This window comes from Quercus lobata, chromosome 10, assembly GCF_001633185.2.
Source record: "Quercus lobata isolate SW786 chromosome 10, ValleyOak3.0 Primary Assembly, whole genome shotgun sequence".
Taxonomy (NCBI): Eukaryota; Viridiplantae; Streptophyta; class Magnoliopsida; order Fagales; family Fagaceae; genus Quercus; species Quercus lobata.
The window spans coordinates 6,397,528-6,414,312 of NC_044913.1; the positions used below are offsets into that span (position 1 = coordinate 6,397,528).

Sequence of the window (16,785 nt, forward strand, 5' to 3'; positions counted from 1 at the left end):
CTGTCAGGGGCGGAAACGTTTTCCTTTTGACAAATGAGATTTATGTTGGATTGGGGGTCTAAACTAAAACTCGACGATGGGTTTGAAGCACAGCCCAAAGGCTATTAGTGAAGTTTTTGAAGAGTTTGCCTTTTTTTATACCTTGGGCCTAGGATGGGATTGACAAGGGTTATGAGATGGTCCAAAAACACTTCCTATAGCAGACACATCGGCACAATAAAAAGCATACTGCAATAAAAATAGCCCAACAATAAAATATTCTAGCAATAAAGTATTCCAGCAGTAAAATGAAGCAAAACAAAATAAACTTCCAGCTGTTAGCTGTTTTCACAAATTAAGGAAAATATTTGTATCTTTAAAGTCATCATCCGTTGATTATGAGGGAGAGTCCTCTAATACAATAACATGAGGAAAGAATTCTGTAGTAATAATTACATCATAACCTTCAATAGTAAATGAGTAAACAAATACCATGGGTTCCATTATAACAAATAACTAATCATAGACCCGCGCGTTGCGCGTGATACTTTTTTAGATAAAATACTATTTTAGTCTCTAGACTTTATAAAGAGTTTTTTTTTAAAAAAAAAAAAAAGTTTTATCATATTTTTTATAATCTTGTCTATAACATTTTTTACCATTATCATGTATTTATTGGTTGATGATTTGCATAACATAGACATTAAATAAGAGGTAAAACTATTCATTAAATTTTTTTTAAGTCATGGTGTATGAAGATTATGATTATATATATATATATATATATATAAAATTTCCTTAGTTAGAGTTTGATTAGTTTTAAGTTTTAATTTTTTATCATTATATTTAATTATTGAATTTATTGCACTATAAAGTTTTCAATGTCCTTTGTATAGCCATTTCTATTTTATTTCTTACTCCTCTTGACCACCTTTTTATTTTCCAAATAACGGTTGTTAATAGATGTTTGATTTCATTTCTTTTTTTCTTCCTTCATTTATTCTTTATTACTTTGTATGTTCCCTTGCTAGTTGTAAATTTTATGGTTATAAATAAGAAATAGATATCATGGATGACCTAAATAGTTATAGATGTAGTTATGTTAGTGGTATGTCAAAGGATTTTTTTTCCTTCTGAATTTTCAAGGAAATATGAAAGGCATTTCTCTAGTTTGGTCTCAATCAATTAAGATATCTATAATATATTAAGAGAAGTAATAATGAGCCTTAAATTTTTTTAATGTATGAAGTGGTTTGATTAGTGAATCATTATTTCATTGTTTACTTATAAATATCTAAATTAAAGTTTTTTTTTGGGAAAAAAAAAATCTAAATTAAAATAGATGAATATGTAAAGGTAAAATTATATGAAAAGTTAAAACTATCCAAGATGAACGTTTAACCACTTGTAGATGTGTGTTTTTGGAAGACTAAAAGTATACACAATTGCTTTAGTTGGAACTATATAACTATGCAAATATTGTTGCAAGTGGTTCCATCATTTGCAAATTATCAAGTTTGGTGGCCTTACAAAACATATATTTCATTTTGCAAAAAAACTTTACATGAACTCCTCTTTTGTGACAACCTTTTTTTTTTTTTTGCCGAAACAACTTAAGAATATTAAGACTTAAGTTAACACATGTGGTAATTGTAAAACACATTAGTGATATGAAAAATAAAAAGATTTAAATATTTAAAAAACATTTTTAGTAGATTGTAATATAAAACATTTTTTTCTCAATATTTTATGTAACTTTTCCCATAAGATCAATATTGTTGGCATCCTTTAAAGATGATACATAATATTTTTGAGAAGAAGAAGAAGAAGCAGAGAGGATGCTAACACATAATATAAAATTATTAAGTTTGCGTGATTTAAATTTGTGGTAAAAAAATATTAATGTATCTATGATAAAAGTTTTTATCTAAATGATATATAGTAGTTCATATTTTTTTAAACTTGATTCAAAAAGTTCATTCTCAATAGCCTTTTAAGTTTACAAATTTCTCAATCTATGTGCCTAGACACATTCAAAGTGTGCTATCTAAATTATAAATTATATGACCCTTTATCACACAAATATATTGATTCCCCCAATGTATGGTAAAGGAAGGCAAGTTTGTGTCTAGCCATTTTCTTGATTTGTGTTGCATAATTTAATAGTATGGAGGATGTGTCTGGATTTAAATGTTGAATAAAATAAGATGAGAGGAAAAAAGAGTAAAAATGAAATCTATAGCAATAGACATCAAATTATCCAAGTCGTTCTATGTAATATAATAACACTATATTACTATATACTATATGTATACTGCAGTAGGATAATATTTAATCAAAGAGAATATAAAAGATAACAACTTAAAACACAAAACTAAATTACATCAATCCAAAGTAGAATTCTAATTAACACAAAAATTCATCAACCTAAAGAATTGATGCAATAAAAAAAAAATCAAATTAACAAAAAATTAAAAACAAATTGAGAGAGAGAGAGAGAGAGAGAAGTAACCTTTTTTGTGTGAGAAAACTATGCATAGAATGAAAAGAAAATATCAAATTTATAGTAAGATATTGAGAATAAGAAGAGTCAAAATAAAGGAAGATAAAAAGGTAGAGAAAGGATGATATTAAGATAGAAAGTAGTGGGGAGATGAAGAGGTAAAAAAGAGGGAGAGTTTTGGAAAATTAATAATAAAAATAATGGATAAAAGATATTTTAATTTTTAAATAATAGAGTTTTTAAGTCACCTTAAATGAGAAAATGTTTAAAAGTATATATAAGAAAAATTGGAAATAAAAAATGATGACATGACTGCTAATATGCCTTAACGTGAGGGTAGTAACATTCAATACTACGTTTTAGCTTTTAGTAATGTAAGGACTCAATTTGTGTCGATCCCAAACTCGTATTGGATTCGAACGCTCAAGGTCCAAACAATAAATTTGTAGAGCGTGGATATAAAAGAACTAGATTAACTTCAGAAGAAAAACTATTAAACTTAACGTTTCTAGATGGATTAATACAGATATTACGATCAATTTATCCTTGAAACAAGCTAAATTCTTTATTTCGTAAGATTTTCTTCTAAGCATCCATTGTTTAGAAGTTCCGATCCTTATTTTCTTAATGCATTCTTCCCTGTTATATACTGCCCTCTTGGTATCATCTTCACCACACATGTGTAGGTTGGATTTGGGGGATCCCTTCCTATCCCATCCAACACCTCCTGGAACCTCCAACCAGCAGCTGTAAGGCTGCTTCATCACTGTTCAGGCATCACCTCCACATTAATGTGGCCAGAGAGTTGGTTGAGAGACAATTAATGCGGATGCAGCAGTTGTTAAAAATATTTGTTTATCTTTTTTTTCTTATCCTTGGCCTCATATCCCACCTATAGTGGTAATGCAGTTTCGAAGTGTGTTTGTGACAATACGACATTCAGGTCGTCCTCGGACACATATTGCCGAGAAGGATTTTGTCCTCGGACGAATACTGGACCCATCTCATGTGATATCTACTCCTCTTTTCATTTGGTTCCCCTTATAACCTTATGTGGGTCTTCTCGGATGGTTTAACGTCCTTGGATGGGCCACAGGCCCAGTTAACGTGGTTTTAATAATTATTGATTGACTGACCCCCACAAGTAATAAATAGATGAAGAAACTTAGTGTGAAATCAAGGGAGAGAGAGAGAGAGATTCCAGCTAACGCAGCAAGATCATTATGATGCCAGGGCATGCTCGTGTATATAGTATATGTAGTGAGTAGTGAGAGTCATTTTTGGATAGTATGAGTAGTGAGAGAGAGTGTTTAGTAAAGTTGCTAGAGCTTTTTGTTGGGAATAGATGAGTGTTTATAAGTAGAGGTATGAGGGGTATTTGTGAGTTAGGAGCTGGAGAACTTAGTTTCTAAGCTTGAAGCTAAGAGCTCAGTGACCCAGAACTTTGTTAAAGCTTAAAGAAGGCTAAATAGAGAAGTTAAAGAAGAGTTCTTCTCTATTAGTGCATCTCTTAGTGTATGTGGGTTTATCTTGATCTCCATTGGCCTGTCTTGAAGTATTAGTAGAGAGTTCCATTTATAGTTGAGTTTGAGGGGGTAATTAGCAAATAATCTCTGCTAAATCTTCCTCAATTTTCAGAAAATTCTTGGAGAATCGTTCCTAGGATTTGGTCAAGAGTGGTAAGTTCAGCTTTAGAGTATTCTTTGTTGTTTTGGGTAATGGTAGCTGGAGTTCTGACTTAGCATTAAATGCTAATTGTCCTCAATTGATGGGATTAGAGCATGTATTAGACTAATGATCTTGGTTTTGCTGCTACTAGAATCAGACCTCCTTAGGGCAGATTATGTCACCCCAAGCCAGGTGTCAATTTTGGAGCCTTTATTGGGAACTTTGCTGGAGATCCCTTTGGTGCCCTCCAAACCACATTTCCCTAAGTTTTCCCATTTGGGTTCATGTGCTTGGTTCATGAACTAGAAAGTACATGTTTTTGGCATGATAATGAGCTGTTTTCCAGTTATTTCAGAAGCTTTCATGGTCTAGTTATGGCTGCCCTTAGTCTTTGATCGAATGGGTTGGAGAAGAAAGGGAAGACAGCTAGCTTCCCAACTTTATGTCATGTCATTCTAGTTTTATGTAACATAAAAATTTTGAAAATGAACTTGGCAAGGAAGGGTTTAACCCTTGTTGGACACATGTCTTCCTCTGATCTGGTTTGACAAATTGAAATTGATGGTAGTGGGTCCCAGTTGTCAGGCTGTGCTGAACTTTGACTTGACATCTCACGTGAGCTTCAGCTGCTGAGATTTGAATGTGAGCTGAGCTGGCTTAGCTGGGCCTTGTAATTGAGCTTCTTTGGGCTTGGCCATCCCCACAAGATGAATAGTTTTGCCATGGGTGATATACATGGGCTTTTGTAGTTAGTTGATTATGGAAAAAATAAACATAATTCCTATAAATTTTGTAAAAGAAATATTTTTGAGAGATGAGTAATTTTTATTTCCCATCAGTTAGAGACTTTAATATATGAAAATATGTTTTTGTCAAGAAATAGTTTTGGGCTTTTGAGCATAATGTAATTGTTTTTGTCAAAATAATATTTGGGCTTTTATAAATAGGTGCCAAAGTATTATTGGGCTTTATGAATAGTTGCCAAAATAGTATTGGGCTTTGTAAAATAGGTGCCAAAATAGTATTTGGGCTTTATAAAATAGGTGCCAAAATAGTATTTGGGTTTTGTAGGATTTTGTAAAAATATTGCCTTGTAGCAACAGACTTAGTAAGAATGCCGGGTAGCAACAAGCTTTAGAGATGCCGTGTAGCCAAAATAGTATTTGGGCTTTATAAAATAGGTGCCAAAATAGTATTTGGGCTTTGTAGGATTTTGTAAAAATATTGCCCTGTAGTAATGGACTTAGTAAGAATGCCGGGTAGCAATGGGCTTTAGAGGTGTCGTGTAGTAATGGGTTTTAAGAGGTGCCGTGTAGCAATGGGCTTTTTAGAGGTGTCGTGTAGCGACGGGCCTTTTAGAGGTTTAGTGTAGCAATGGGCTTTATAAGATAGTTTTGTTGGGGCTTTTTTTTTTTTTTTTTTTTTTTTTTTTTTTTGTTTTTTTGTTTTTGTTTTTGTTTGTGGAGATAGTATAATTTTGTGGCCTAATATGGTAATAGTATGATAAGTATTTTTGTAAAAACCCAAGTTGGATAATATGTGGGATATAATGGGTAATATTTGTGAGAGGGCCTAAGATAATTTATGGGGCTTATGTGGGAAATATTTGTGGGAGTCCAAGTTGGGTAATAATATGGAGAGTATTTGGGTAATATGTGGTAAGTATGTAGGAAATATTTGTGTGGGCCCAAAATAGTTATGGGCTTGTGTGGGTATTTTTTAGTGAATGGGCTAATGAAGTTAGGGCCCGAAAATTTGTATCTCTACACATCCTTTCCTCAACTTCAACTCTATATATTTCTTATGTTTGTGTGTGTTTTATGTGCATCGGTGCTTGGATGGGTTTACTTTAGATTAATGTTTGTATAACTTTGAGCATAAAATAGTTTTATAGGAATCAATTTGTTTGTACAATTTTACTTGTATCTTTAGTATAAAACTTATATTTGGTTGGAATTCTTCTTTGTATGACATATAGACATGTAGTATTGTTTTAGGTCTTTGTTTCTATGATGCTGCACTGATCAAAACATGTAAAATTTGGATGAGAAGCAATGTTCTATAAATACCTCTACTTCTGATGCACATAAAACGCACACAAACATACTTTTTTTTAGTTATATATCAATTTGACCATGCATTAATATTTTATAATGATTTGCATATTATTAACTTAATTTCCTATTTTTAAATTTCATTAGATCTTATTATCGATAGTTTTTCCGTGCATCAAACGAATTGGTAACTAGTTGTGTTAAAGTTTGAAAGACTGTATATTAAACTGTATAATAAAGTAAAAGGGACTGTTTTATATAAGTAAGGTGTGAGTACAAGTCACCTAGAATTATATGCTAAGCCCATTGAACTTATATTCTATCCGTATTCTAACAGTCCCCTAAACTCCTGTTAGGTGATGTGATGTCAACATAAGTTTAGAAGTTAAAACATGAAAGTGTTCTAGTGGGAGAGACTTAGTGATTATGTCAACAAGCTAATCTTGAGAAGCTCTGATACCATTTTAAAGTTTGAAAAATTGTATATTAGGCAGTGTGTAGGGTCCGTTTGGATACAGCTGGAAACTGAAAACTGAAACTGAAAAATAAAAAATACTGTAGCAAAATAATTTTTAAATGTGTGAATAGTACCGTGGAACCCATTTTTAATGAAGAAGTTGCTGAAAAGTGAAATTTGTGGGCTCGTAAACAGTACACGATGTGTACTGATTGGATGAAAAAAGTTTGAAAAGTAAAAATTTGCAGTTACTGTTCATTAAACAGTGCATGAACAATAACCGCAAGTCTAAAACACGCGTGAAAAAAAAAAAAAAAAGAAGGGAGAAAAACACAAATGCGTTGGAATCAACGCAATCCAAACGCAGCTGTAATTAAGTAAAATGGCCCGCCTTATATAGGTAGACAAGACCTGATATACAAGTGACCTATAATTATGGACCTATGCCCATTGGACTTATACTCTCACAATATTCTAACAATAAATAAGACTCTCATTTGACAAGAAAGCCATATAAAATAAGTAAATATAACCCTAAATTACAGTTCCAAAAATCACCTTAAAAAAAAAACTTCTAACTATGACAATATCTCATCCTTCATCAGCTAAGAATTGGAATTCAAAAGCAAGTTTTCTTCTTGTACCTTACAAATACAGTAAACTTTTTCTCCACTCGGTGCAGGATTACTACAAAATGAACACTTGATGATTGTCCATTTCTTATCCATTTGAAATTCATGATGTCAAATGGTCAGAGTTTGAGACTGAAAAACTACCATAAATATTGAAGATAACATACATTCATGCAGTAAACTGAAACCAGAAAATGGCTTTCCTATCATTACTATCACAGCAATGGTGGCAAGAGCTTCATGGAGTGACAAAGTTGACTCTTTTTCTTTATACTCTTCTCTTACCTTTCTTATTTCTAAGACTCCGAAAATTAGGTGAAAAAGGCAAACTTAACTTGCCTCCATCACCTCCAAAGTTGCCAATAATAGGCAACCTCCACCAGCTTGGTACACTGCCTCACCGCTCTCTTCGAATGCTATCAAGTAAGTATGGCCCTCTAATGCTCTTGCACTTGGGCCATGTTCCAACTCTTGTGGTTTCATCTGCAGAGATGGCTAGAGAAATGATGAAATCCCATGATATTGCTTTCTCAAATAGACCAAAAACCACAGCTGCCAATATCTTTTTTTATGGATGTATAGATGTGGGATTTGCACCCTATGGTGATTACTGGAGACATACGAAAAAAATTGTTATTCTTGAGCTTCTAAGCCTGAAAAAAGTGCAATCGTTTCAGTTTGTGAGGGAAGAAGAAGTAACACTACTTGTCAATTAGATACATGAATGTCTCAGTAAAGGTCCAGTTAATCTGAGTGACATGTTGCTTGCTATTTCCAACAATATTGCTTCAAGATGTGTTCTTGGAAGTAAGTTTGGGGAAAAAGATGGTAAGAGTACATTTGGAGAGTTATCAAAAAAGATGATGATGCAGTTTACGGCTTTTAGTTTTGGAGATTTCTTTCCTTCTTTGGGATGGATGGATAATTTAACAGGCTTGGTTGCAACTTTGAAAGCATCTTTAAGAGCGATGGATGCATTATTTGATCAACTGATTGAAGAGTATAAGATGCTGAACGTGGATGAAGATAAGAAAGACTTTATGCATATTCTCCTCAAACTTCAAAAGGAGGGTATGCTTGAAATTGAGCTTACCAAGGAGAATCTCAAAGCAGTCATACTGGTATATATATCTCTCTCTCTTATTGCACACAAGAGTATCATATCACACTTAGCCTTCTAAAGCTATAATGTTTGAATAAGTCCAGCGATACTACTAGTTCCACAACTATTTTAATATGGTAGTTTGTGAGTGGTAAAAAATAAAAGTGATGTTAATATTAACTTTCATGTAAAAGTAATTATTCACTACTCATAACTTATCATCTCAATAAATTATTAAAAGAAAATTGTGTCCATAATGGTTCTCAAAAAAAAAAAAAAAAAATTGTGTCTGTATCAAAGTTAATTTTTTTTATAATTTGCAGGACATGTTTGTGGCGGGAACTGAAACTACTGCAACAACACTAGAATGGGCAATGGCAGAACTCATAAAAAATCCGAGTATGATGAAGAAAGCCCAAGAAGAGGTAAGAAGAGTAGTGGGGAAGAAATCAAAACTAGATGAGACTGATATCACCCATTTGCCGTACTTGAAATGTATCATTAAAGAAACTTTGAGACTACATGTACCGCTTCCACTTTTAGTTCCTCGTGAAACTTCAACAAATTGGGGGGTTATGACATTCCTTCGAAAGTGACAGTTTACGTAAATGCATGGGCAATACAAAGGGACCCAAAACTATGGGACCAGCCAGAAGAGTTTCTACCAGAGAGGTTCAACAAAAACCCAGTTGATTTCAAAGGTCATGACTTCCATTTCATCCCATTTGGTAGTGGCAGAAGGGGTTGCCCAGGAATAGCATTTGGGAGTGCAGCAGCTGAATATGTGATTGCTAATCTTTTATACCATTTCAATTGGAAGTTGCCTGGTGATGAAGTTATGAAGGACCTAGATATGAGCGAGGAATATGGAATGACTGTTCATAGGAGATTTCCTCTTCTCCTAGTACCAGCTTTGTACTCTCCAAATTAAGAACTAAGAAATCAAAGTTGTCGTTTTGTTATTTCTCTTTTTCTTGTTTTATTTTAGTAGACATCAATGTTGTTAATGCTTGAATAATTCAGAACAAAATAAAACTTCACGATGTACAAGGTTATTAGAAACATATGAAGGATGGAAATGATTTGAGTTCTTTATAGTTGATATTATTGGTGAGAATGTCATGGTGTGTGGCAAAAAAATGTGGTTGCAAAAGAATTGATGTAATATTCCCTAAACAGACTAAATGCAATTGGAGCTTTTTCAAGTTGTTTCCATAGATTTGATTGACCTAGTACACACTTAATGTTTGATATCCAAATTGTCTAGTAGAATCAACATAGTGTTTTTAAGATATGATTTCGATATACCATGAATAATATTAGTTTTTTTGCCTTAGAGATATCCAAATTTTTAGTTTGATATCTAAACTGATATGTAGAACTAAAATCGTATATATATCTACATAATATGAACAAGATTATATTTTTGCTATAATGGTGGATGTTTGATATTCAAACTCTCTAAATCAAATTTGAGTATAAATTTATCTACTAGTGGTAGATTAATGAGTTCTTTCAATATTTTTGTGCGAGAGATTAAATGAGTTCCACACTTTAAAATTGAGGAAAAACAAAGAATCATTGCCGCTTTCAATGAAAATATTTTTCTTTAACAAGTTTTTCTTTGATTAAAAAAGATTATTTTTTATTTATTGGTGAATATTTGAGACTTAATTAATACATTCATTAGTACACGGATATCTCTGTTAGTAAAAATTTAGAAGATTTTTTTCATTGGGAACCTTAGGTAGTTGCCTATTTGCCTCACCCATTGAGCAGGCACTGTTCATCAGTCAATGTCATGGCAGATGAGTTGAATTCTTCTAATAATTTTACAGGACATGGATGGAGTTATCCTATTATCTTTGGAGTGTCGGTTGCATCTTGGGTGGACGTGGAACTATGCAGGGTATATTTGCAAATCTTTAGTAGTAACGTTAATATATTTATGCTTACATTTGAAGTATGATATAGGGTGAGGCATTGTTTCAAACTCATGAGAATTTGGAGCACCTAGCCATGATGAAGTGGGTGCTTGGCCCATGGCCCCAGCACATGTTGAAGAGAGTAAGTGATAGTTTGATGATACCAATTCTTAAGTTTAAGCTTTTGAGAGAATTGATAATTTATCATGGTATCAAGACTTACTCTATTTCTCATTTAAAATGTTAAAAATCTCATGTGTTGAGCCTCACTTATTAAGGGAGAGTTTAAGCCCACACATGAGAGAGAATGTTAGAACAATAGTTAAATGATTAAATTCACAATTTATTAAAAGTCTTAATTTTTGGGAAAATTAGTAATTTAACAAGGAGATTATCCATCAGAAGCATTGAGATTTTGCTATTTAGGCTTGGGGTTACATAGTGAATGGTCTTTCTGTGTGCCATTGCTGACAATTTTCTATCTTTACCTAACTGAAGGATGCTGCAGAAGAATCTGAGAGTTGTATATATATACTGGACAAAATTAATCTAATGTTAAGATTTCTCTTTATGAGGCTCTTGAGTGAATGAAGTGATGTTTCATTCTATACTCACATGCTTGCAAAGTATAATTTAATTAGATTTCTCGTCTCTCCCATGTGTGTATTTGATTTTTAATGCTATTTTTCCAGAGAAAAAGTGAATTTGTTACCCATCTTGGCTTTCCTGAGGGGGAAAAAGTGAATTCGTACAAAAGACTTGGACAAACTTTGATATTTTCTTGGTGTGTGTCTATATATATATATTGATGTTGCTAGGTCTCGAGCATGAATTGCGTTGGATAAGACTTGTTGAAATGGTACATTGGGTATGTCCACAAAAATCTTCAATACAACAAGAGTTGTGGACCATCAATATAATATGGCCACATCTCCCCAATCAAGTGACCATACAAGACCATTGGGCAGGTGCTAATATTACATGACAACAAACTCAACATCACTGAAGGTTTTTTTATAAAAAAAAATTCGCAATATTCTTTATTTGCAAGACATTGAAGGCAAGAGAGGCAATTTTATACTATGGGCACTTTTATATTAGTCAAAACACATTAGCTTAAATAGCTTGTTTTTAATTATTTTAAACACCCAAATATTTTGTCTTAATTTGTATGATCTGACACACTTCTTTGGGGTGGCTCATACATGAATAAATAAAGAACATCTAAAAGCAATATATTAAAGTTTTAACATTATTTTTTTGAGAAATATAAAAATTGAAAAAAAATTCATTATTTTTTTTTCAAATAAAATGTTTTTAAAACTACTTCATAAATGAGTGATCTTAGAGCATCTGTTAACATTTTTCTTTATCAAATAATGAATTGAAAATTTTAGTTTTTTAGAGTTATTATGATTCCAAATCTATATATAATAACTAATAGTCAAAACGTTTGACTTTTTGTTGATATCTCCTTATTGTGCCATGTGGCTACATAAATTTGTGTCACCTCTGTACTTAAAAACACAAAAAAATGTGTCTGTACATTTGGCTGCTAAGCAAACTGTTTGAGTACTATTTTTACTTCTGTTGGTGTTCAATTGCACCATTCCACTGGGTAGTTACCAATTTTACACCGTTCTGTATAAATTATTTATGATATATCTGTATAAGTTATTTATTCATTCTTCATCCTCTTTTTCTTCTACCTTCTCTCCCTCTCTATATGCCTTATTTCCTATTTCCTACGACAACCTTGAAACAAATCCCACTACAAGTTTAGATTGTTTAGTAATATTTGCAATAAGAATTATTTAGGAACTAATTCCTTCTCTTTACGGATTTGCAGGATTTTTTTTTTCAAAATAACACTGAATCTCAAATAATTTCATTAGTTAGCACATTTTCAAAACAATTTAGCAAGCTAACATCTCAAGTGCAAGGGATTCGATTTTTTTGTGCTAAATCGAGTGTGACGAACTTGAGTTCCACGAAACTCAAGTCTTCAAGACTCAATTTCCCTGAGATATCATTGAACTAAAAACCCAAACTCAACGAAACATCATCAAAACCCAAAGGCCCAAAGAAGAAAATGAAGGAATTAGAGGAAAACCTTCGCCTAGAGCTTTTTTGCCACTGCCGCCTTATCCTGGAACCTTCGCAGTCATTGCCTGGGTTCAGTCTGAGCCAAACGGTTTGGGTTCAGGAGATCTAGGTTTGTGGGTTTGTTCCTTCTTTGTTTGGTTTGGGTTTCTTCGTGTTTGTTCCTTCTTCATTTGATCTGGGTTTCTTTGTGTTTGTTCTTTCTTCGTTTGAAGGCCTGCCCAATTGTCACCACCAATATATATGGGTACCTTCTTTTCTCATTCTTACTCTGATTGGAAGACCAACAATTTAGTTTTTTATTTTTCGTTGGATTTTCAGTTTTGACAGATATATATCATTTTCTCAATCCAAAAAAAAAAAAAATTCTTACTCAAATGGAAATTCCTCCTATATGGATGAATGGAAGGTACACCTAGCATTCAAAACTAATTGACTATTGCAAGTTATGCTATGACTACATTTGACCTTAGGCAAAACTTTTTCAACATTGGATCCTAGGGCAGGGATGTGATGCCCATGTTGTCGATGGAACATAGCGAAAAGAAAAAGTTTTTGAAGCGGATGCTAAAGACATAAATTGAGAGGTTGCTATTGCTTCCAAGGCAACTAATGAAGGATCATGACCAAAGATGACTACTTATGTAACCATTCCTTATTATACTTCTTATTTGTCAGTTTTAATTTGATGTAGAAAGAAAACATTATTTTCTACAAATTTTAGGATTGCTTTTATTTCTAATAAATATCCAAGAAGGACAAATGGTGTTTTTGCATTTTGCTAATTTGATTGAACAACTAATGATGAACTTGCTGCACTTGAGACTTGGGACGTTAAATGTGATACTTTGTTGGTATGTTCATTGATATAGTTCATCTGTTGCTTTATAAATTTTGAGTGTTCCCTACACTTTATCTATTTTTGTGAGATTTCTATATAAGAACTTTTAGGGTGGGTGGATAAGGTCCATGGTCTCACCATATATATATTCTTTATTAGTAAGCAGATAATTCAAGTATTTGCAAGCATAAGATTGAAAGAAACAGCAAGTTCACTTTGTGTTAGGATACTTTTTTTTTTTACACCTAATTTTATTTGGGTACCACCTATTTATTTTCAAACACCACTAATAAATTATTGGGTTTTCCCAAATATTTTTTGCTCTATTATTATATTAATCACAAATGTTTCATGTCTCATTATCTAAATTGGGTTATGATATAAACTATCACAAAAAGAGCCCCAAAACTCATATTTTATCCAATTTTATTATCATATTCTATTTAAAACCCAAGAATACTTATGCTTGGCAATATTTAAGAAGCTCATAATTCAAGTCCATGACAAAACAATTTTATCAATGGAATTCAAATCCATGATTAAAGCCCATGATTTAAACATATGGCAATTTATTTATCCAAAGCCCAATTCTCATTGGTAACATTAAAGCCCAATTTTCATTGGCAACATCAAAACCCAATTCTCATTGGCAATATCAAAAGCCCAACTTACGCTGGCACTATTTAAAGCCCAATTTTCATTGGCAATATCAAAACCCAATTCTCATTGGCAATATCAAAAGCCCAACTTGCGTTGGCACTATTAAAAGCCCAAACTAATTACTTGACACTATTCTATCAAAAGCCCAAGGTTATTAAATACTCGGCAAAATACTATATCATAATTATTCTTAAACATATTATTACAATATTACAAGTTCATGGAATTTATGAATTATCTATTCTCAAAACCCATGGCAATCATCTTGTAAAAACCCATGGAAAGTTATGATTGTTAGACCCATGACATATATTTATTGTTATAAACCCATGAAATACATGGACATCATTTGCATCGCGACATCCATAATATACGCCTTCGACACTCATGATAAACCTTCAAACCCACAAGCTCATCATTTAAGTTATGATGTGATTATTAGAAACCATGAACATTATTGCAACATGAAATTCATCAAAGTAAATAGTATTTACAAAAGTATTTTGAAACTTGTCCTATTGTTTCAAACGTTACAACTAATTGCTCAAAGGCCCATTGCAAGTATTTATGAAAAACCCAAAAATATTTACTAATAAAATCCATGAGGAATGAAAGCCCATGACAACATGTGCACACAACCCAGCCAATGTGAGCAAGCCTAAGCAAAAAACACAAGCAACTAACCAAAAGGCAACTAGAGACTCATACAAGGGAACCAAGCCTTTGAGAATGGACTAAGGGCTGTCCTATCAATTTTTTACCACCCTCTGCCTGACGTGAACAGTGCCCAAGGGCTCTTATATCAGCTGAAGTCAAAAGGATGAAGAGACTCTATGATCTTCCTCAAAACTGCACCTCCAGCGGAAGGGGAGCTGAAACCAAATTATCCAAATTCAACAAATTGATACTATAAATGTTAAAAACGATCAAGACATGATTCATGTACCAAGCCCATGAATTCTTAAGGGGAAAATTTGGGAACATGTGGTTTGGAAGGCATAAAGGGATCTCCAGTGGAACCCCCTGAAGTAGACTAGAACTTGACACCTGGCTTGGGGTGTTGAAATCTTACTTCTTGGGGGACCAAATCTCAGTTTGTAGCATTAGGATTCATTTTTGATACACAATAATTAAGCTCAGCCTCGAAAATCTTGGCACTTGATGCAAAAAGCTCTAAAATCCCTTCATTACCCAAAGAAGCAAGACAACCTCTCAAAGTGGATTTTCCTACTTCTGATCAAAATCTTAGGAAAGTTAAACCTTGATTTCATCACCCTTGATGAGTCATGCGTTTTTGGATTCTTGTCAATCAATACTTCTCTAAAACTCCATTATAAAAACATACACACCTCAGCTCACTGGAGGAGGAAGCCTCTCTAAAAATTTTCTGTCATTGACTAGACTCTGTAGAAATTCAATCCCTATTTGCTTTCTTTAAGCTTCCTCAAGCTCTCTTGAGCTCACTCACAACCTTTCTCAGCCTATAGTCACCATAACACCAACATTCACCACCTTGCTTACACCTTCCTACTCCATAAACGTCCCATAACTGACCAAGACAGCCACTCCCTCTGAAACCCTTGGTTTGTTTACTACTTTGCTCGTGGTTTAGCTTTCCTCAAGTTCACCACTCACCATCTTTAGCCCACACTCATCCAATCTCAGACATTCTTTTCCCCTTTCACACAATCACAACCCATAAATGTCTCTCAACTAGTCACAAATAGACCACTACTCACAAAAAGCCTTAACCTCAGAGTTAACCTCATCCCACTCACTCAAAACAGCCCATATTGTCTCATTCATGTCTTATGAACACACATTCACCAAAATCTTAGTCTAATGCTTGCTGCACTGAGCTGGGGATCTTTCTCTCCTTTCATTCCATCCTATTTTTCCTCTTTTATTCGTAACTATGGAGCCTTTAATCATTGTTTATTATTATTATGATAAAGGATATAATATATTTGTAACAATTGAATTTTTTCCCTCATATTGATGTAATGATGGTTGAAAGTACTATAATTTCCCCTGACCAAGACACACAAGGACCCTTAGGAGTGAACACTTTCCTAAATTTATTTGATCATTGACTGCTGAACTCTAATTATAATTTTATCCCTACCGCTAGAGATAATACCGTACCGTTAGAGGACTGATTTGAACTATGACGCAGTAAAAAGATTAATAATATAACAAACTAACAACACTAACGTGTTTATTATGCTTTATTGTTGTCTTTTTGTTAGGGTGCAGCCTCTATTTCTTGCTTGGGTGGACTTACACCACACCAATAGCCTTTGGGCTTTATTTCAAGGGCCCATCATTGAGTTTCGACTTGGTTACCTCATATTTTATTTGGGAACATTAGAAATTTTCCCTTTAACACTTTGTTAGTAGTAGTAATCTCTTAAGTATATTTTCTTTTTCTTTCTTCCAAGTGATCATAACTTTAAGCAAAGTGAAATTTTAAATAGTTTTTATCAAACTTTCTTGTGCATTGCACGGGTTAGCGATTAGTGTGTATGTATGTATGTGTATATATATATATATAACTTTAATTTGGTTAGACATCCTTAAAAATAAGTAAATAGAATGCTAAATTACTGTTCCAAATATTACCAAAAAAAAAAAAAAAAACTTCTAGCCAAGTTTGCTTCTAGACCTCCTGTAAAAATACAGTAAACTTTTGTCTCCACTAGGAAGATTATTAAAGCGTATAAGCACTAGTTAATAGTCCATGTCTAATCTAAATGAAAATCATGAATCACGTTGTCAAAATGTCGATGTTTGTGACTGTATAGGGCCGCTATAAGATTGAAGATAACTTGCAACTTTCATGTGGTGAACTGAAACTAGAA

The 16,785-nt window shown here is 33.1% G+C and overlaps 1 pseudogene across 1 annotated transcript; it reads left to right on the forward strand.

Moving 5' to 3' along the window:
- Window positions 1-7,480: 7,480 nt before the first annotated feature.
- On the forward strand, window positions 7,481-9,326 carry LOC115964267 (annotated as a pseudogene). Its single transcript, XR_004085997.1, has 2 exons — window positions 7,481-8,414; window positions 8,719-9,326. The product of XR_004085997.1 is annotated as a cytochrome P450 71A1-like (transcript).
- Window positions 9,327-16,785: the final 7,459 nt, after the last annotated feature.